This window comes from Antechinus flavipes, chromosome 5 (genome assembly GCF_016432865.1).
Source record: "Antechinus flavipes isolate AdamAnt ecotype Samford, QLD, Australia chromosome 5, AdamAnt_v2, whole genome shotgun sequence".
Taxonomy (NCBI): domain Eukaryota; kingdom Metazoa; phylum Chordata; class Mammalia; order Dasyuromorphia; family Dasyuridae; genus Antechinus; species Antechinus flavipes.
Genome location: NC_067402.1, coordinates 65648361 through 65670850, shown reverse-complemented (window position 1 = coordinate 65670850; position 22490 = coordinate 65648361). Strand labels below are relative to the sequence as shown.

Here is a 22490-nt window from a genome sequence, read left to right as displayed (position 1 = left end):
GAATCCCAAGTTGGCTCCTAGCTGGGTTTCAGCTTCGAGCTGGAATTTGGATTGAATTCAGTGAGTTTCAGGATTGAACCAACCCCACCCAGATAAAAAAAATGAAACTGTTTGTACTTGGGGTGCCCCCCCTTGAGGCAGAGTTGAAGAAGACTTTCTCCTTTAAGGATTTTCAGAGTTTGGGGTCCCCTTTTCAAGAGGAGTCCAAGAAGAGACACAACTGTCATCAAATATTTAAGGTGCTCTAATGTTGAAAGAGCATTAGATTGGTCAGGCCTTGTTCAAGAGAACAGAACTGAAATGAAGGGTGGAAGTAACAGAGAAAAATATGTTGGTTCAACACAAACAAAAGTTTTCGTAATGGGTAAATCCATCCAACAATGGGATAACTAGCTCTGGAGGAATAAAGTATAATATGACACTAAAATGACTGATGGCATTAGAATTATTTTATAAGGGAGTCTTGCATCAGGAGATCCATGACCTTTACCATCTACCTTTCTTACCTTTTTTTTCTTTCTACCTAGAACTTAAGAGTCAGTAAGCCTGACAAAGACATAAAGAGGCATTCTTAAAGCTTTAGTATAATCAAATCACCCCACTAGCATTATACAGGTTATACAATTAGCTTGAGAAACTCCTCAGCTCACTGTTCTGCACTGAATAACAATTCTGTATCACAATCCTACTTCTCTACATTTGCTTTGCTAGAAAATAATTATATACTGGTTTAAACTATTTTTCTAAACCCTAGAAATAAGACAAGGCCCCTAAAAAAGGCAGGACTATATTTTCTGCATCTCTTATCAGTCCATAAAGCACCCAATATGGGACTCTAAACAAAGGGAGCAGGAATAAATGTTATTACTTGATTAAGAAAGCCCACAAAGACTATTGTCTACTGAGAGTGGAAAATCACAGGACCTAGAGTTAGAAAGAACTTTAATGATCACATCATTGAATATTCTAATTTTACAGATGAAGAAACCAAGACTCAGAGAGGTTAATTGATTTGTCAACATTCAAACCAATAGATGCTAAGATGCATACCCAAGTTCCTCTGAATCCAAATCCAGCATGCCTTTGATCACACCACATTGAGTTGACTTTTAATGTAATTAGTGTATGTTTTCAAAAGCACACATATATTTTGAGCTGGTTTAACAAAAATCTACCTGGAGACCATTTACACTATTAAAAACGGACAAGATAACATTAAATGGGGATGATGTTCTGTATTTGTCATTGGTCAATTACATTTGACTAAAATTCCATCTATCTCCCAGTAAGCCTATGGGCCAAGAGAATTATCCAACTAAGAAGTTTAGCTTTCTTTCAAATTCATTGGCAAATTATGATAAAGAGAAACTTCTCCACACCTTCCTTTATCTTGTAATCTATCTAAACCTGGAAGCTCTCCTTCTTTCAGTTTGAAAAAAGGTTAAAAAGCAATTCCTTTCCCTCTTTAATTGAGTTCCTCTAATTCTTTTTTTTTCTGGATTTAATTGTTGATTGTTGTTGTTTTTCTCCTCTTCCTCTTCTTCCTATTCCTCTTTCATTTACTTCTTCTCTTTCTTCTCCTCTTCCTCTTCACCTTCCTATAGAGCCAAATGATCCTCAGTCTAATGAGACCTGTCTAATGCCATCACCCTCCCTCCGAAAAACTCACTAACAAAAATCAAAATCTAGCTGGTCTTTTTTTTCTGTCTAGGAAATATTATTTCTCCCACTGATGCCTCATCTACTTCATTCTTTTCTCCCATGCAAACAGCTCCCCTGTGGCATTAACTGGTGTCCCACAGCAAAATATCAGATCAAGAACAAGTAACAGCACATAGAATTCCTCATGCAACTTTCATTGTTGCTCTCTGCTATTCTGGGCTTGTCCAACTTCAATTCAGTTGAGTAAAAACAGATTTTTTTATTATCATTATTAAAACCAAATTTGTAAGATTGTTTTTGCAAGAAAGGAAAATATAATCACACATATGAACTATTTCTATTTTCAAAAAAAGATGAAAGTTGCATTTAGCTACGCAATATTTGTGGGACAGAGAGAAAAGACAAAAATATAGCATTTTGTACACCCTCCTCCAGCAGCTGTTACTTTTATTTTTTACTAAGTTGTACTAAGTCCTATGGAGTTGGCTAAGGCATTGAGAAGAGATTGCTTTTAGGAACACAAATCTATCAAGTGTCAGAAGCAGGATTTGAATACAGGTCTTTTGCACTTCAGTCCAGTACTTTATTAAATCAGATTGTCTCTGAGAGTACTAATATGGCTGAAAACATATGCTCTGCTTTGATGCAATGGTGGATGTAAAAAAGAAGAAAAAGCTTAAATCAGAGTAAAATTGAAGTAGATGAATGAGAACGATGGATCCGTCATCAATTCCTTTGTCATTTCTCTATAAAACTGACATTTCCATAGGATGAAAAAAATACATGTGCAGAGTTTCTAATTTGAGGAGAGAGGGGAAAAAAAGCCAACCATCTGGCAAATGCAATTGTTTTCTCAGATATTCTTTTTTGTTTGACTTGTGACATCCCTTGTCCTGTTCCATAATAGGTTTTACTTCCTGCAGATTACTGTTACCCAGTTTATAGCAAGAACTGTTAAAAGTTAAGCATCCCAGTTTCCCAACAGTATAACCTTATAAATTCTCTGGCTGCCCATTCCGCATTTTGATTCAAGGTCAATGTATTTTTATTCTTCCTGAGAAATCCATACATATATGCACATTAAAAAGGAAAGGTTTACACTATGAGCATAAGGCTAGTTAATAGATCTTGTGTCATGGTCTAATTAAACACACCATATGACATTTTCTCCAGTTTTTTTTCCTTGGTGTGGGGATTTCAATGGTGTGGGGAACTCGGAAGCGCCATCCAATGATGTTGACTGACAACTCATCTGTGACTAGAGTCATCTGTGACTTAAGAGTTAGTGATTGGGGGTTCTGGCCCAATCTCACAGCTTGCAGATGCCTGAGGCACGATTTGTACCTGGTCTTCCAGATTCCAAGTTGAGCCCTCTAGCTGCTTTGGCAGACTGCCTCTCCAACATTTTCCTAACAATGACAAGAAGTTTTCAGATTTCCTAAGCTATGAGACAACAAACAAGAAAACAATGTCATGTATTAAACAAACTCGCACTCTGTCTAGAGACAAAATTAGACAGTTTTGGGTCCAGTCTATGAATTCTGTACCTCAAAGACTCAAAGTCAATGGCTCATCTGTGAATGAAAGTGATGAGGAAAATGGCAAGAGATAGCTTTCACAACTCTGGAGAAGAGGAGAATTTTAAGCCAAAGAACAGAGGTGATCTGAAGAGACAACATAGGTAATTCTGATGACATAAAATTAAAAGGGGCAGCAGCATGGAATAATAGAGAAAAAGGCAGCCCTCAAGGTCAGGATGAGTTGGATTTTGAGGCCAGTCTCTGACATATAGTGGCCATGTAATCCTGAGCAAGACACTTAAGTTCTCAGTGTCCTGTAAAAAAATCTCTGATACTAGATCAGTTTGTTTATCTCAGAAACTTCCTAGCACATAGTAGATATATTTTAATAAATGTTTATTGATTGATATTGATTGATCTGCAATAATAGAGTTTCCACAACAGGGAGCTTCTCACACTGAAGTATTCACAAACTTAGACCAAAACAAAACAAAACAAAACTTTTTTTTTTTTTTTTAGGAATAAAATTAATAAAGGCAGAAAAGAAAGTAACAAATAGGGGAAAATATTTGCTACCAGTTATCACCAAGAAAAATTTGATGCACAAGATATATAAAGATACACACACACACACACACACACACACGTATTAGACCAAGACACATTTTTGCAATAGATAAGTAGCTAAAAAATATGAACAGTCTCTCCTAACAAAGAACTGCAAACTAGGAATAACCAATTGAATAATAAGAAATTGTGACTAAGGAATTTTTTGTATGAATGGGTTCAAAGAAAAGTAGGCAGAACCAAAAGAACAATATCTAGTAACCACAAATGCAATGCAATTATACTAAAAGAAAGCTGGATTCCATGAAACTAACAATAATTTCATGTAAAAACTCAAAGTATCAATAAAACTTATTTTTAAAAAAACTTTAAACGTGTATTCTCATGTGTATTTAGAATGTTGGGCATTCAATAACATCAATAGGGTCCTCAGTTAATAAATATACACTTGATCTCTTGGGTGACCTTGAGCTGTGTGATCATCCAGAGTTTTGGTCTTTTTCAGTAATAAGGGTTTTTCCCCTTCTTTCTATGGAGCTTAGAAAATTGAGTGTCTTGCCAAAAGACTGTTATATAAAAATGTTAGAAATGGGAAAGTACTATATAATTATCATTTGTTATTCATTATAATATGATAATAATAACAAATAGCTACCATGGTGATAACTGGATTACAAATGAATAATATTTGTAAAACCTGATAAAGATGGATAAGCAAGACAAAGAACATATAATACAACATGCTGGAAAAAGCTGCAGGCATCAGATATGATTACTCTCAACACTAACTACCACTGTTATCTTTCTAGCAATTATCTTCTCCTATAAGCAATTGATATGACATTATTGTGGTATGCTTAATAAATAGGTTCTTTTCTAAAAATCCAGGAAAATATGTTTTCTCCCTTATCTCATATTTCTAATTATGTAGTCAACTTTCCAGCCAAAATGTCCCCTGTATGAACCCTATACTTTCTTTCTGCCTCAGTGCATGCTGTTCCCTTTGTCTGGAATGTTGTCCTGCAACCTCCCCTTCCATCTGATGAAATCCTAATCATCTATTTTTGTTGTTGTAGTTGTCCTTCATTTTTGAAGAGGACCTTCACACTGGAGAAGGTGGTGTCATGAAAAGATTTAAGTGAGACAAGTTCTCCAAAGTCACCAACTTTGTAAGAGGAAGGAAGGGAGGGAGGGAAGAGGGAAGGAGGGAAGGAAGAAAGGACAGAAGGAAGGAGGGAGGGAGGGAAGGAGAGAGGGAGGAAGGAAAGAGGGAGGGAGAGAGGAGGGAAGGAAGATAGGCAGGAAGGAAGGCAGGAAGGCAGGAAGGCAGGAAGGAAGGAAGGAAGGAAGGAAGGAAGGAAGGAAGGAGAGAAGAAAAAGGGAGGGAGGGAGGGAGAAAGGAGAGAGGGAAGGAGGGAGACAGGAAGGGATGGAGGGAGGGAGAGAGAGAGGGAGGGAGTTAGGAAGGAAGAAGGGAGGGAGGGAGAAAAAGAAAGAAGGAGGAACTGCATAGCTAATTGGGTCTCCAGTGGGGTAACTACTAATACTCACATATTAGTGATTGTCTTTTATTCTTCATTCTTGAAAACCAGAGAAGGTGATGTCATGACTTTCAAGTGAATTGGATTTAAGTGAGTAAGAGTTTTCTTACCTACCATTAATCACTAAATGGGTGTTGCCTCAGACATCCTAAGACCTGTAAAAGACCTTAGTTTAAAAAGGCCAGTCTCTAACTGCATCCACTCATTCTGACTTTGATCTTGCCACTGGATCCAGATAGCTCCAGAGGAGAGAGTGAGGCTTAAAACTCATCCTTTAAAGCCCAATTCAAGCACAGCCTCTTTCCCGAGGGCTTTCTGGAGAGTAACTAATCCCTTCCCACCTAAATTGCATCCTCCTCCCTGTCCCCATGATCTTTGGACCTTAGAAAGAAGGAGGGAAGACCTTAAAACACATGTATTGATCTATATTCAAGTTTTTTTTTTTGTCATCCTCCACTAGACTATAAATTTCTTAAATCTATATCTTATCTGAACTTTGCAACTTCTGTAGCTTATGGTTTAGTGCCTGTCCTCCCCATGCTAGGGGTAGGGATAAGGATAGGGATAGAGATGGGAATGGGAGATGGATCGAGATGGGAAATAGGATGAAGATGAGAAGAGGGATAAGGATAATAATAGGGATGTGGAAAGTAATTCCCCTCTCAAATGAGGAAACTCTCTCTTTTAATTCAAGTTGACATCTGCTCTGCAACTTAGCACCTTAGAGAAATGTCTGGAGAATGGAGAATTTAAATAACTTGACAAAGATTGCACAGCTAGATCTTCCTGGCTTTGAAGTCAGCTCTCTATCCACCACTCCATTCTATCATGCCCTACTAGCTGGATTCCTAGGATTTGATTCTACCATGATCATGATCCCTGCAAAGCTCATCACCAGCAAACACAACATCCCAGGCCAACTTTGGTACTTAAGCCTTTGGCCCTCTGATTTCAGGGCTGGAGGGCAGAGCAAAGCACTCCTCCCTCAGTTTCTTTTTTATGTGTTATCTTCTTTCATTAGGCCTTGAGAGCAGGGATTGTGTTGTAGTGTATTCCCAGTGTTCAGCATGTTATCTGGCACATAGTAGGTGCTTAACAAATGTTTATTGAATTGAACTCTCTCTTACAAATAGCAAGTGCTAAAAAATGTCAGTTGAATTAAATTTTGAATTCTTAAACATTACATATTCTTTATTCATCGAGTGAATATTTATTAAGTCACTGCTGTATATAAGGTGGCAAAGTATGTTCAAAGTATACAAAGATAAATAAAATATAGTCTCTGCCCCAAGGGGATTAGGCATTAATAGAGTAGATAAGTAACCAAATTATATGGATCAAGTGATACACGAGAATGGGTGAGCACATGGGAGGCTACAGGTGCCTCGCAGAATACACCTCTGGGACAAGATTTTTAGTCTGGGGCTCATGAACGCTTTAAAAAGCATATAGATTTGGATAATGATATTTCAATATGAATGCAATATGAATGGTGCAGCAGATAAAGCACAGGCCCCAGAGTTAGGAGAACCCGATTTCAAATCCAGCCTCAGACACTTAACACTTATTAGCTGTGTGACCCTGGCCAAGTCACTTAACTCCAATTGCCTCGCCATAAAAAGAAAAAAAAAAACCTAAATATGAACGATTTCCATTGTTAATCCTATGTACTTTACATTATTCATTTAAGAACATTATTCTGAGGAATGGGCCATAGATTTCACCAAATAGTCAAGAGAGTCCAGAACATAGGTACAAAAAAGTTAAGCACTCTGCTCTCATTCACAAGGTGAGAAAATGATCCCAAGTTCAAATTCTGACACTTGTCATGTGACTTGAAATAATTCACATTCCTGCTCTGGAATTCAGTTTCCATAACTGTAGAGTAAGGAGGAAAAGGGAGGAGGCATTTAGGCTAAATGAGCTCTAAGTTTCCTTTCAATACTAATAATCTGTGATTTAAAAATCCTAACTGGGATGGCATAATCAATGTATTTCAAGAAACTAATCTTGGGAATTCTGAAAAGATTAGAAACTGCTCAAAGTGCCTCTAATAGTCCATGGGAAAGAATACCTGGAGGGCACATTTCATTCCATTTTGCAGGTATATACCTATGTAGAGATTAATGCATCAGCCTATCACAGCTGGACAACACTGTCTATTGAGATCACCTCATTTATAAAGGTTCTGTTCTCCAAGAAATCTTCTGGATACTGACTTAACTCCTCAGGTAACTAGGAAATGAATGTGTATACCCTGTATGAGTATTCTAGTCTATTTGGAAGTTAAATTTCCCAGTCTTTTAAATTTAGCCAACATAAATCAGTTCCCCCAGACAGCTGAATATTACTCCTCACTTTTCTTGAAACGTGTCAAAATATAGAGTTTTAAGAAGTGGCGAGTTTGCTGTTGTGGTTAGAGTTGGCTCAGGGTCGGGAAGATCTGAATTCACATCTTGCTTCCAGATATATAATGGTTATGCATCCGGGCAAGGCACTTAATATCTCTCAGACTCAGTTTCCTTATCTGTAAAGTGTATTAGATTCAATGGCTTGTAAGGTCTCTTTTAGCTCAAAATCTATGCTCCTAGGATGCAAGGAACTCGCAAGGTTCAAGACTACACAAAATAGATGAAAATACCCTGCAAACGCTCAGACAGATCCCATCAGCCAGGCTGCACTTTTCTGCCTGCTTTGTAGTTTGAGATACAGTTCCTCTATGTTTCTGGCCAAGCGTCCTAGAATTCAAGCTCAGTTCTTTATTTTGTAAAACAGTGCATGAGACTCCTTATACTGTCTGTCTCACAAGGTTGGGCTGGTGATATATTGTGACCTTGTAGCATCCAGTGCTACACAGTGACATTGACCTTTGGAAGTGAGGGAAGTTGTGGCCACAAAGATCAAGGAAGGCTTCACCAAGGACATAGAACCTGATCCAGGTCTCCAATAATGGGCAAGATTTGTGTAGATAGATAGATGTGGAGGAGAAAAGATTTTTCACTTTCTCAACAAATAAGATATTAAAATATATAGATATTATAATTCCATATATATATACACACATGTATGTGTGTATGTATACATACACATACATGTATATGTGTAGACTGACATACTATAATATATAGATATACTATACACACATCTAGATACACACACATATATGTACACTTATAAGTTTATATATATGTATGTATAAGAAAGAGAGAGAGAGAGAAACAGTAAGGAAGGAAGGAAGGAAGGAAGGAAGGAAGGAAGGAAGGAAGGAAGGAAGAAAGGAAGGAAGGAAGAAAGGAAGGAAGGAAGGAAGGAAGGAAGGAAGGAAGGAAGGAAGGAAGGAAGGAAGGAAGGAAGAAAAGAGAGAAAAAGAGAAGAGAAGAGAACTGAACCTGGAAAGATAGGTTGGAGCCCAACTTCAGAGAGTCTTGAATCACAGAAGGAGTTTAGACTCCATCCTGTGAGCAAAGGGGAGACAGTGGAGCCTTTTTTGTGGAAGACTGTCATGGTCAAGTTTGTCCATCAGGAAAATTAGCCTGACAGCTACATATGGGATGAGAAAGGTCTTGGAGTTGAGGGAGTCTATAGGACTTGGCCAGTGACTTAACATGGTGAGTGAAAAGAAGTCAAAGATGATACCAAGTTTTCTGTCTTCTGACCAGGAAAACAGAGGTGCTATCTATAGGAATTGTTTACCAGGAGGGGGAGCCATTTTAGAGAATGTGACCAGGAAAGCTTGGTTTTGAATATTATATAGTTTTAACTACAATTCTTTAGACATCTTCTTGTTCCTTCCAGAAAACAAATTCTCCCAAGTTGTCAAGTAGAATTTCATTCAGATCTTTTTTGTTAGCACTGACAATCCTAATGCAAGGAATGTTAACCTTTTATGTTCTGTGGACTACTATGGGAATCTGGGGAAGTCTAAAAATCTACTCGGTTCTGTGGCACACTGAATACAATACAGAATCCAAAATCAAGAAGACCAAAGTTCAAATCTGACTTCAGACACTTACTAACTATGGATCCTGAGTATGTCACTTAAGCTCTAGTTGCCTCAATTTCCTCATCTGGAAAATAGAAATTATAGTATCTAATTCCCACCCCAGAGTTGTTGTGGGAAACAAATGAGATGATATTTGTACAGCACTTTAAAGTATTATATAGATGGTGACTAATATGAATTGCAAAAAATAAAATATGTAGGATTACAAAGGAAATCAATTCTACTGAAATAGTTTTATATATATATATATATTTAAATTTCACAACCCCAAGTTAAGAACTCCTGATCTAAGGATAAGGATAAGGATTAGACCCATGAGTCCAATGGTATAGGAAACTCCCTCTACCAATGTAGGTCAGCACCTTCTCTGCGACTTAAAATCCTAGACAGCTGCCTCAAGCATTAAGAGGTTGTGACAGCCAGTACGTGGCAGAGCTGGGACTTAAACTGAGTCCTCACTGGTTCAAAGCCAGGTCTCCATCCACTATGCTGTGCTGCCTAGGATTAAAACTATCCAAGGTCAAGTTTCTTGGCAGAGTTTAGGTCCTTATAATGGTGACCAGATCTATAAATAATATTACATCATTTACATATATATGTATGTGTGTGTATGTGTGTATATGTGTGTGTGTGTGTGTGTATGTGTCTAATGTCCCATATATGCTCACCATTTGGGATTTAAGAAACACCCAACAGCTCCAAGAGGGAGAATTCAAACAGGATCAATATCTAAATGACATACAAACATATGATACTAGGACTTATATATTAAAATTTACACTATCAGCTTCAAAGCTGTCACCTTAGGAAGTCATGAGTTGTTGTTCAAAACATTTGGGGATGTCAGGATCACCTACAAATTTGGTTTCTAAATGAAAAAAAATAACCTCATTACTTCATTACTGTTAACTCTAAGAAAGAGAGTAGCTTTAAAAAGAAAATCCACAAAGTTAGTCTGATTTTAGATGATATTAAGAAAGACAGTGTACAGAATAAAGATAGCAATGCTCCTGTTCATTGTATGCTACCTTAGTCAAATCTGTAGTATTTCACTTTTTGACACCTTTTTTTGATACGCCAGTTTCCAGGTGGAGTTAGTCTAAAAAGAGATCTGACCTTAGTGGTAGGGAGATCAGAAATGCCATAAGAGAATCAGTTGGGAAGAAATGGAAATTTTTAACATGGAGTAGAGGAGATGTGAGGAGGGACATGATAGCTATCTTCAAATATCTGAAGGGCTGTTATACAAAAGAATTAGATATATTTTTCATACTCCAGAGGATATAACAGATAGAAATTACAGGGACAGAGTTAGATTTATGCAAAGAACTTTAATTCAATTCAATAAACACTTATTAAGTATCTACTGTATGTCAGGTATTTTAAGTACTCTGACAAGAGTCTCTCCTGCATTTTCTTGGTAAATGAAATTCTAGGAAAGTTACTGTCATCTAATGACCCTCTAATTATTAATGCTCTACCATGCATAAAATATAGCTTTCATACTTTTGCACATTTCACTTTGAATCAGTTCATATAAATCTTCCCATACCTCTTCTAAGACCTCCTTAATGAGATCCATGATTACTCAGCAATGTAAAAATCTATACTGGGAAAACTAACTGAATTAAAGACCCCTTTCATTCAGATAAGGACAAAAACAGTTTGAAGGTCAGGTCTCTGAGTTAGTCCATCAGCATGACAATTTGGCAGAGGTATTGCAGGTTGATATTGCATTGGTTCCAGAAATGAAGAGAAGGAAGGAAAATGGGTTAGCATGCATTTGGGAAATCATACACTATTTTTCATGATCCTAAGCCATTCCCCGATACAGAAGTCCACCATGTCTGTTATTAATACTAATCTTCTACTAGTGATATAATGTAGAGTTACTCATGAAACAAAAGAATCAGGTTGGCAAGTGATCCAAAGAGCAACTAAGAGGCACAGAATGAGAGCAAATAGGCTAAAACATATTTTCCATCCATTACAAAATACAATGGCTCGGTAGTCAGAGGCTCCAACTTTAAATCCGGCATCTGACATAGATGCGGCTCTGAGCAATTCATTTAAAGTCCCCCAATCTTAGGTTTTCATCTGCAAAATGAAGGGTTTAGACTAAATGATTTTTGAGGTCTCTTCTAACTCTAGCTCGATTCCATGATCTTTATATACCAAAAAGGGATATTATCAGTGAAATATGATAGGAAAAATAGGTGGACTGATTATGCATTGGAAGCAAGTGCTGGCCAGCCTGAGCATAGCACTGATTTAGAGGCAGATCTCCAGGATTCTGGACAAGTACTTTATGGAAGATCCATGGAGAACAAAAGTAAGAATCACATTGGATTAAAAGGCAATAAAATCTGGACCAGTGGAAGGAACATTCACACCAAGGAGATTGCAGGTACATAATCAATGATCAAAGTAAAGCAGGGGGAAACTTAAAAGAAAGTCGTTCAAAAGTAGAATAGGCTGCCTTGGGAAGTAATATTTCCTCTCCTGTGAGGTTTCCAAGAGGACAACTGGATGACCAGTTATTCGGTATGTTTTAGAGAGATTTCTTGATTAGGACTCTTCTATCTTTGGGATACTATATGCCATATCTTGTGGCAATCATTTTTTTGTCCTAAGTTAAATTGTCTCAAAGTATCTATTCACTTAGATGGATTCTCATTTGCCCACCAGATATGTCTATGTTTCTGAAAATCAAATGTATCCTCAAAGAATGAAGAGACATTACTAAAGTTATTTAGAAGAACATAGATCCTTAATTTTAAAGGATTATGAAGCTGTTTTGAGTAATGGCAATACACTGCAATAGGTTCACGGCTTTCCAAAGTGACTACTTGATTGGAACAAAAGTCATCTGGGTAGATAAGTTTTGGAATGTTAAAAAAATCAAAATCATTTATATTACTTTAATTACAGCTCATATCATCACTTCTCACTAGTAGATTCCCAATTGTTTTCTATGTTTCTAGTCTCTTCTGCCAAATTGTCTTAAGACATAGATGTTATCATGTCATTTTCTTGCAGTGGCTCCCTATTGCCTTCAGGACAAATTATCTAGCATATAAGGGCCTCCAAAATCTAGTTCCAAGATATTCTTTAATCCTTATTTCATTCACATTACTCTTTAATGCACACTCTGTTCTAGCCAATGAGTGCTACTAGCTGTTCCCTGAACTCAACATTCCACCTTTTGGCTACCTATGTTCACTCAAGCCTTCCCTCAGGCCCGGAATATACTGCTTCCTTAGTCCCACCTATAAAATTTCTTGTTGGCTATTAAGGCTCAGTTCAAGGACCTCTCTTCCAAGAAGACCTTTTTGATCCACTCTACCCTCCTCTGCTCATTCACTCCACCTTCAACACAGTGCATTTTTCTTCTTCAAGTTTCCCAATGTTTATCTATTTGTGTACATCTTATTTGAAAGTCAGAATTTTTGCTTTTGGCTTTGAATTCCTAGCACTCAGCATGGTGCCTAGAACACAGTAGGTATTTAATATTTGATTGATTAAGGTTCAACAAGAGATTAATGACTGACATTAATTTCTAACATTCACTATAAACAGATAAAAAATTTATGCTGCTGTTCAATCATTTCAGTCATGACTAATTCTGTATGACCCCATTTGGTGTTTTCTTGGCAAAGATACTAGAGTGGTTTGTTATTTTCTTCCCTAACTCAGATAAGAAAACTGAGGCAAACAGTTATGTGACTTGCCCAGGATCACAGTTAGTAAATGAGATTTGATTTGAACTCAGTTCTTCCTGACACCAGGCCCAATGCTCCATCCACTTGGTCACCTAATAACCCTATCAGAAATTACCTTTGTTAATTATACTTTCCCATGTCTTCAATTTCTTGATGATTTTTTTTTCTCAAATTGAATTTACCGCTGAAAATAATCAAACTCAATATTAGGCCCACAAGAAGATTAGTATAAAGCACATGAACTACTGAGATGGTGCAGCTAAAAAGTATGTGATTTCACTGTACTGGGGACTCTTTCCACCTCAGAGGATGAAAATTCTTTCATCCCTAAGGGAGCAGAGTCTATGAGAGAACTGGATTTGGATTCAGAAGACCTTGCTTCAACTTGTAAGAACTTAATAGTTGTATAAGTTAAGGCAACTCACAACTTCTCTGGACCTTAGTTTCCCTCCTCATGGGTAAAATGAAGGTGTTAGAGTAGATGATCTCTATGGTCTCTTATAGTTCTAAATCTCCAGTTTCTGCTGAACCCCAGAACTGAGACAGTTTCCTAGGTAACAGATACCGCTTGTTCCTCGATCTGTATTTCGATCTTTTCCAACCCAGAAGAACCTGCCAACATTTTTTCTCTACTGTTACAACCCATTAGAATTCAGGGTTACTTCTAGACAGCAGATGAAAAGCTGGAGCAAGATTTAAATGGGGGTAACAGATCCATGCACACAAATGTAAGGGACCAACATTAATTTATAAAGATAAGGCTAATGAATCACTCACTATAAGTGGAATGGGGGTTCTCAAGCTGTTTTTTCTACTAACGGGAATGAATTCCTGAGCATCCACCTAGATGATTTCCCTTGCATTCATTTGGCAGATAATTGATTAGTTAAGAATATTCTATGGTCACTTGAAAGCAAAATTATCAGTTTAATATGGGAATGGACCCTATACCTCCAAATATATTCAATAAAATCTAGTGTAATAATAAAATAAAGTCAGAACTTTGACTTCTCCCTAACCTTATCTCTGCAGCCAGGAGAGGCTTAATAATATGGCACATTCACATAGCACTTTAAGTGTTTATCCCATAACAACCTTGAGATGTACGTATTGCAAGCAGTACTGTCCCCATTTTATAGCTCGGGTAACTGAGATGTTTTCTCCATTTTCCCATAATCACATAGGCAGTGTCTGAAAGAACCTGAATCTCAGTATTCTTCTTTCAAATATAGTGCTCTAATAGGCTATGATATAACAACAACAAAAACCCAATTGTGAATAACTAGAGGAAGACTGAGAAAAAAAAACAACCTTGAAGATTAATAAAGAATTCCATTATGTGCTATGCAAAGCCAAATCATATAAGATTCTGGTATAGTCTTACAACCTGTGACATGAACTGATTAACTTGTTTGTGATAAGCTTACAGTATGGGGCACTGCTGACAAAACTCGATATATAATTACTTTAAAAACATCCCAAGTTTCCAGCCTCAAGGAATTTCCCATTCTCCACCCCCTCCCTACCCAACTCCCCAAATATGCAACTTCTAAGCTGTATTCACTGACATTCCATACTTAAGATGTAACTGGGTTTTGGAGTTATTAGAAGTTCAGTGTAAATGTTTTCTTCAACTGAGTTCTAATGTTACGATTAATGAACAACAATGTACTCTCATTAAACAAAAGGTAAATATCCAAGGAATAAAAAAAAAAAAAAAAACGGACATAAGTGAATTACAAAGTGATACATGTCATCCCCACCCCACCCCACCCCACCAAATGACCAAACTGTTTGATTCCATTCTTAGAAATAGGGCTGCCAGTTTCTGTTATCTTAATTATTAAGCAGAATTGTTCAAGAGTTCCATTTAAAATACCTAAGCAGTAAGCTCAAAAATTCTTCCCACATCCTTGTGATACTAGAGCCAGAGTCTCACATTTGTGGGAAACACTGCAGACTGTCAGAAGGAGCACTTAATCTTTGAAATCATCATTCTAATAAGGACTTCTTCACCCAGTAAGAGTTTCTGAAGGGGATAAAAAAATCTGGAAATTGGTGTCTAAAATCAAAAGTATCATGAAACACTAGTAAATCACTGGGTTTGGTCAATACTAGGCTCAAGTTCAAGTTAGAATGGCTCGAGTATGGAATGTTTTTTTCCTCTTAAAAATGCTATTCCCTCTTAAAGGAGAGAAGAGGACCCACATAAGCAAAAATGTTTGTAGCAGCTCTTTTTGTGGTAACAAAGAACTGGAAAATGAATAGATGCCCATCACTTACAGAATGGCTGAACAAGTTGTGGTATATGAAGATAATGGAATATTATTGCTCTACAAAAAATAAGAAACAAGCTAATTTTAGAAAGACTTGGAAAGATTTACATGAACTGATGCTGAACAAAATAAGCAGAACCAGGAATACATCACACAGAGTAACAACAAAAACATGTGCTGATCAACTATGAAAGGCTTGGTTCTTCTCAGTGGTTCAATGATCCAAAGCAATCCCAATAGACTTTGAACAGAAAATGTCATCTGTATCCAGAAAAAGAACTAAGACTGAATGTAAATAAAGACATGTTATATTCACTTCTTGTAAAGTATGGGCTAGCTCCCTGAAGGGCCTCAGGGTCAGCCAGTGTCAGGATAAATTAAAGTTCTTGGTCTTTAGGGGAGAAGTGAAGGAGGCAGGCAAGCAGAATCCTGGATTCTGGAATCCACAGTCACCAACCTCTCTCTTCCTTGTCCTGCTGCAAATGACTCTGGCCTCTCCTCCCCCTCTCTCCTTCCCCCAATACTTGCCTACAATTATCTTAACACCAAACATTCATCAAGCACCAATGGTAAAAAGAGCCATTATCGAAATATATGCTAATAGAGTCATTATCTCACATCAAATAGGTAATTAGCCTTAAGTACTTGGTTGTCTGATTCAAGCATACCTTTTTGGAGTTTCAGCCCTCTACAACTTCTTTTTTTCTGTTTTTTAAATCTCTCTCCCAGGTTTCCCCTTCTGTTCTGATTTTTCTCTCCCAATATGATTCACAAAGTAATGTGTATTAAAAATAAATTCACTAGAAAAAAATTAACACTAAAAAATAGTATTTCCTCTTAATGATATAATATTAAAAATTGCCAATATTTATATAGTATTTAAAGTTGGCAGAATACTCTTCTCACAATTATCCTAGCATTGCATTATTATCCACTGTATTAGTATAGATGAAGAAACTGAGTTTCAGAGTTGTTCAATGATTTGCTCATATTCTCACAGTAGGAACTAAATCTTTGGATTCAAAGTCTTTTTCTACTCAGTCACATTGCTGCTCCTAATGTCTTATCTTCCTCACCACTATATTCAGATTTGAAAAATTTCTCCTTTCTTGACTTTTCCTTCATCTATATAGTCTTCTGTACAATAATAGCATTAGCCTTAATCATTTATTACAACTTAAATACTGCTACATTTTAAAATGCATTAGAAGTCATTTCATAAAGACTAAGACCAAACACTTTCCAATTTATCAGATCCTAGAGACATAGGGATGTGTATATGTGTGTGTGTGTGGGGGGGGGGATAGTTTCTTAGCTGTAAGACAGCTTTATAAACTCAGATGGTAGAGCAAAATATTTAATCTATTATTTTCAATCCAAATCCACATCCAGAAATGTAAGGTGTGCTAAGACATGCAATTTTAGGAACTGACTAGTTCCTGGAGTACCCTATGTGGATGAAATGACAGGTCAGTACCAAAATAAAAAAGAAAGGGAAAAGAAAAAAAAAGTTGACAGGTAACCTAATACACCCTAATAACTATGGAGTCAGAGTAGTTTTTGTTTGTTGTTTTTTGTTTGTTTGTTTTTGCTTGGGGGTCTTTCTTCCCTCTACATATTGAATTTTGACTGTTTACATTTAGATATCCATGAAAATTTTAGCAGATTCTGGCAGGAAGTTATAACCAATATATGCTGTTTTTAGAAAGGGTAGTTTTTAGATATGTATATATTCTTGCTTGCTTACCCAGAATATTCACAACTAAGTTTTTGAAGGTAAAGTTAAAAATAGATGAAATAGGCAAACAATGACAGTACTAAAGTTTCAATTTTTTTCAAGATGAGATTTGAGAGGTCATCCTTTTCTCTTTCCCATTAAAGCATTTATATAGCAGAGGTTTGGATTTTAAAGGCGATATCAAAGTGTTTAAAGTTTGACCTACCCTTTCCTTTTAGGCTGGATTTTGTGAGTAAGCTTCCCCCAGCATTCCTTAAGTCAGCAGGCCCTTGAAACAAAGCACAATGGCAAGGTTTTAGCAAGTGAGATAACCCTTTCCATCCAAGAGGTGGAAAACAACATCTGTTAAAACCAAATAAGATGTAATAATGGGTTCAGCAACAGACCCAGAGGATTTCAGAAACAGTTTTTCCTTGTCAGAGAAAAAAAATAAAAAGCACAATTGCTTCATACTCAATTCTCTCAGCCCCAGAACTCCCCTTAGATTAATTAGAATGGATTCTAGCCAAATTTATTTAAACAGGACTTTGCATTCCTACAGGAACTTGTTTCAGATTCATTACCACCACAAAATTAGGACTATATCTTCCTTTAAATACAACCAATTGAGGTTGAGGTGGGGGTAAGGGGACTGGGGGAAAGAAAACTTAGGTTAATCCAGAACTTTCTCCTGGATATGTGACATAACTGATTTTAAAAATTCTTTCATCAAAAAACAAAAACAAAAACAAGAACCAACCATTATCATAATGTTGGCTTTTCTCACTAAACAAATAGGCCCTTGTTTACTCCTAGTACCTTCAATCACCCAATAGCAACAAATATGGAGCTAATAAATAATATGTGACTAATCTCTGACCAGAGATTATGCTGAGATAGGCAAGCTAATCCAAGTTCATGTAACATTTTACCCTATTTGACACCTAGATGTTTTAAGTAACATAAGAGGAAGTTAAAAAGATATACCCTTTTTATTTTAAAATTAAAAAAAAATCTCAGATACTAGAACAAAATATTTAATCTAGATGTTTTAAGTAACATGGGAGGAAGTTTAAAAAATACATCCTTTTAATTTTAAAATATAGCCTTCCAAGTAATATTCTAGTTCCCATCCAAAAGTATAATCTTTAAAAAAAATCAAAAACAAAAAAACCCTGTAGTTATAGAATAATATAAAATTTATATAGATTTTTGAAGATTTCAGAGCACTACACAAATATTTCATTTGAGACTACCAACAACCTAGTGAGGTAAATGCTAATGATTTATAACTCCCTTTTACAGATTAGGATATGGAAGCAGGGCATGGTCAAATAACTTGCTGAGAGTCACATAACTGGTGTCCAAGGCAATATTTCCAGCCTTCTAATTCCAAATCCAGCATTCTCTCAGTTATTCATTCCACTTGACATGCTAAGTTTCAGGATAAGGATGATAAAAATGAATTCTTACATCACATTATAGATCATTTCTGATTTTGATGAATTTATTAAATTACCTAATCTTATATTGAGAGATGTATCCCCCAAGCCTCACTATTCATAAAGTTACCAAAGCAGCTTTTTAAGGCATTTGTCTTTCAAAATGATTCCTAAATTGCCCTAACACAATACTGTAATTCTAGTTTATCCTAACTTCACATTTTTTAACTTTAATTTCCAAAACTTAAACCATCTAGAAATATATCTTGAGAATGAGCACGAAATAGTGGACAGAGTAGAGCATGGGCCATTGAGTCAGGAATACAGAATTATAGTTCTTCCTCTAAGACACACCAGCTCTTTGACCATGTGCAAGTTACTTTACCTCCCCAATTCGCTATGACTATAAATTACAGAGTTGAAAATGCACATCCACAAAGGGAGTTTTAGTCCTGGGAGCTCCACTCCCCCCCCCCCCAAAAAAAAAAGAAATTTAAAATCTAGACCAAAAAAGAAATAAAACAGTTGTATTACATTGTAATATCTAACCATTCAAATGCTAGGCCTTCTTTTTATATTTAAAAAGTATTGTTCAGTTCATGCGATTTAAAAATCACCTAACCTCACTTCTATTTTTAAAAAAGTGAATTCAGAACTCACACTGATTTTGATCTCTTTGAAGGTTGTGGACTCTCCCGTTTGCTGGACTGAAAAAGAATGGGGCAAAGAGCTCTGGCAGATGGAAAATAGAATGAACCGAAAAAGAAATGACATCCAAATGTCAGAGAGTCAGGGACTCTGGGCTATATCTCTTACTCCTCCATCCCTCTTTCTCAGCGGGAAGATAATTCACTCAGGATCTGAGAAATGAAACTGGGGGTGGGGAGAGGAGGGAAAGGTGATTAGGATGGGGTTAGGGGAGAGAAACGTCAGATTTGGTCAATTTAATTCTGAATAGCTTAACACATATGAACACCCCAGTGAGTTTACTGGGTACGGTCAAGCTTCGCTGACCAAAAAGTTTTTCTTTCTGATTCTTTAGTAGTGAAATCACAGTTTATTTTTTTAAACACACAGAAGCATCGGAGGTATTAGTTTCTATTACCAGTAACAAGAAGGAAGCAAAGGCGGGTCTTTCAATCGTGTAGACTGCAGCAGCGGGAATACAACCCAGCTTCAGTCCTGTGCTTGTGGTCTCAACATCTAAGAAAGCTGTAGTTGCTGTGACATTTTATGGCCGATTACGGCACTTCTCTATGGAGGGGTGGAGCGAGAGGGGGATTGGGGTGAGATGCTTGTGGGAATCAGAGAAAGAACAGGCTGCAAGGCTCATAAATGAGCTAGCTGATTAAGTGGATTTGCTCTGCATCTCTTACAATCTCAATCAATCTCAATCTCTCTCTCTCTCTCTCTCTCTCTCTCTCTCTCTCTCTCTCTCTCTCTCTCTCTCTCTCTCTCTCTCTCTCTCTCTCTCTCTTTCCTCTCCTTCCCTTTAACAAGAACAATAAACACCACAGAAGAAACAGTGCTCAGAATTCACAGCCAGAGATTAGAGTCATAATCCCCCAGACCTTAAACTGTGTGTGGTGTACACGTGGGTGTGTGCCAGCAGTGGCAGGAGCCGAGGAGATCATGCAATCACCAGCCTTTCCCTTGCATGTGGTCATTTAAACAGGCAAAAGAGGGAGGAGGGAGGAAGGGGGGGAAAGGCAAAGGGCAGAGCTTTGAATTTGGAACTTTAAAATGTTAATGCAGTTAGTGCCCGATTTAGGGTAACAGCAGAACTGAGGCTCCCCTAAGGGTGGTCTGCCTATTTGCGGTTGCCTCAAGAAGAGATGTCAAATAGGAAACACTGCAGGATCGCCCCCTACGAAGTTGGGGAACTCAGGGGATAGGGAGGAGCCTCCAAACAGAGAAAGGGCAAAAGACGGCAGCTTGTCCTCTTGGCCTCTGTGATAGGCTAGTGCCGAGGGAGCAAAGGGACAGGCAAGGTGAAGCCCCGGGAAGAAAGAAAGCTAACGGAGAGAGAAGGGAATTATCCAAGGGAGTTTGCAGGCGGCGTGCGCCCAGGGCGCAGCCCTGGAACCTAAGCGCACAAAAAGGGCACAGAGTCGGCGACCCCCAGTCCGGGGGCGGGTTTGGGGTAAAGCGAGCACCTCTAAAGGCAGAGTTGCCGCCACTGCCGCTCGGACCAGCTCCCCTGGTCAGAACCAGAGAGAGGAGGACGCCTAAGGAGCTGCAGTACCGCGGGATGGCTGCGATCTGCCGGGGGGCTGCGGCTGGGGGTCACAGGGGTGGTGGGGAACGCAGGTTGGCTTCTCTTAATAACATCCCTCACCCGAAGCTGTCCACTAGAGAGGACTGTGGGGGCGGGGGCAGGTCCCAGGCTGCAAAAGTTCGAAGGGGAGAAAGGCAAGGCTCCGGCTGGAGGAGACACGCGAAAGATGTGTAAGAATTGGGGGTGGAGGGACGCAAGGCAGAAGACGAGGAAGTCAGGGACTTACCGAGAGGCTCCTTCATGCTGCCTCCCGCTGCTGGCCCCGCCGCAGCCGCCGCCGCCGCCGTCCCCGGCCGCGGGGTTGTGAGCGAGCGAGCGAGCAGCCCAGCCTGAAGCGGCCGCTGCTGAGCGAGCATGCCTAGTGCGCCTCGCCCTCCGCCTCCTCCGCCTCCTCCGCCTCCTCCTCCTCCCGCTGCTTCTGCCGCCACCTCCCCCGGCCCCCTCCTTCCTCCCCACTACTACCCTCCCCCCAGGCTCAACGACTTGGAAGTAAGTGCCTCCCACCCTCCCTCCCGGCCTCCTTCCCCTGCGTGCAGCCCCCGGTAAGCGGTTCGAGTCTCCGCAAGGGTGCAAGGTGGCGGGGCCGAAGGGGGAGCGCTGGAGAGGGATGAGGGAAGTAGAAAGGGTAGGGTGGGGAAGGGAGAGAGGAAAGGGAGAGAGACAGGCAGAGGGAGGAAGAAGAAATGAAGAGGGGTATGGGGAGAAGGAAAGAGAAGAAGGTATTGGGGTAACCTTCGGAAAACCTGGAGGGCACTATTTTCTGGTACAAGTCCGGGCTGCGCTCCTGAACTTGCCGGCTCACCTGGACTCGAGCTGTGTCCTAGCTAAGCCAAACACCCGCAATCCGTGTGCCCCGAGTGTATGAAAAGCAGGGGGCTGTGTGCCATGTGTGTAAAGGTGCATCCGAGGAAGAGCACCTATCTAAGGTAGGAGGCAGTGGAAGCCTCGGCTGGTGACATGTGAAGTGTGTGTGTGTGTGTGTGTGTGTGTGTGTGTGTGTGTGTGTGTATGTGTGTGGGGGGTGCTTTTAAATAAAGACCCTGGGGAAATCGGAATGTGGGAGTGGGAAGGGACCTTGGAAGCCATCCAGTGCAACCCCATCATTTTCCAGATGGGCAGATAGAAGCCCCGAGTTAAATGGCTTGCCTGAGGTCACTCAGTAGTCTAGCGCCAGATTTGGGACTAAAGTTAGCTCTCCTACCTACTCGTCCCGGGCTCAATTTATAATAATTCCACATTAGCTCCGAAGATGGGACAAATCAAGTTCCTACCTGGTTCTCTTAGCAAGCAAAGCTAAAAAACAAAACAAAACTTTTTTTTGTAAAAGGATCCTGGATTTGAAGTTAGAAGTGGGCCAAAATTCTGGGTTTGCTTAGTGTCTGTGTGATTGAGTTAGCTTCTCAATGGCTTCATCTGTAAAATCCAAGGGTTAGAATAACTGATTTCTAGTGCCTCTTCATGTTCTAAATCTTACATCTTTCAGAAAAAAAAATTAAAATCTCAAAAATTTCAGGTGTGTGTGTGTGTGTGTGTGTATGTGTGTGTGTTGGTTGGTATGAAGTAGCCAGATGAATGAGGGACTTTGATTCACCAAAATCTGGATTCAGCTTCTCCCTCTGACATTTACTTGCTGTGTGTATTGGGTCCATCACATTAGGGAAATACCAGCCTCCCAGAATTGTTTTGAGGCACATATGAAAATGTAAAAAAAGTTTTTTGTAAAGCTTTTAGCACTACATAAACCTTAGTGGTTAGTTTATAA

General features: G+C 38.7%; 1 protein-coding gene across 2 annotated transcripts in view; it reads right to left on the bottom strand.

Annotated features, from left to right (window-relative positions):
- JCAD (junctional cadherin 5 associated) overlaps window positions 1–21695 on the bottom strand; it is a 72363-nt gene extending 50668 nt beyond the window's left edge. The window contains exons 1-2 of one of the 2 annotated variants that reach the window (XM_051963550.1): window positions 20955–21695; window positions 17235–17297 (exon numbers count right to left, since the gene is read on the bottom strand). The gene's annotated coding sequence lies outside the window, so the exon portion shown is untranslated. The remainder of the gene's footprint in view (window positions 1–17234; window positions 17298–20954) is intronic. The other variant, XM_051963551.1, reaches the window with a different exon arrangement.
- Between the last annotated feature and the right edge of the window lie 795 nt (window positions 21696–22490).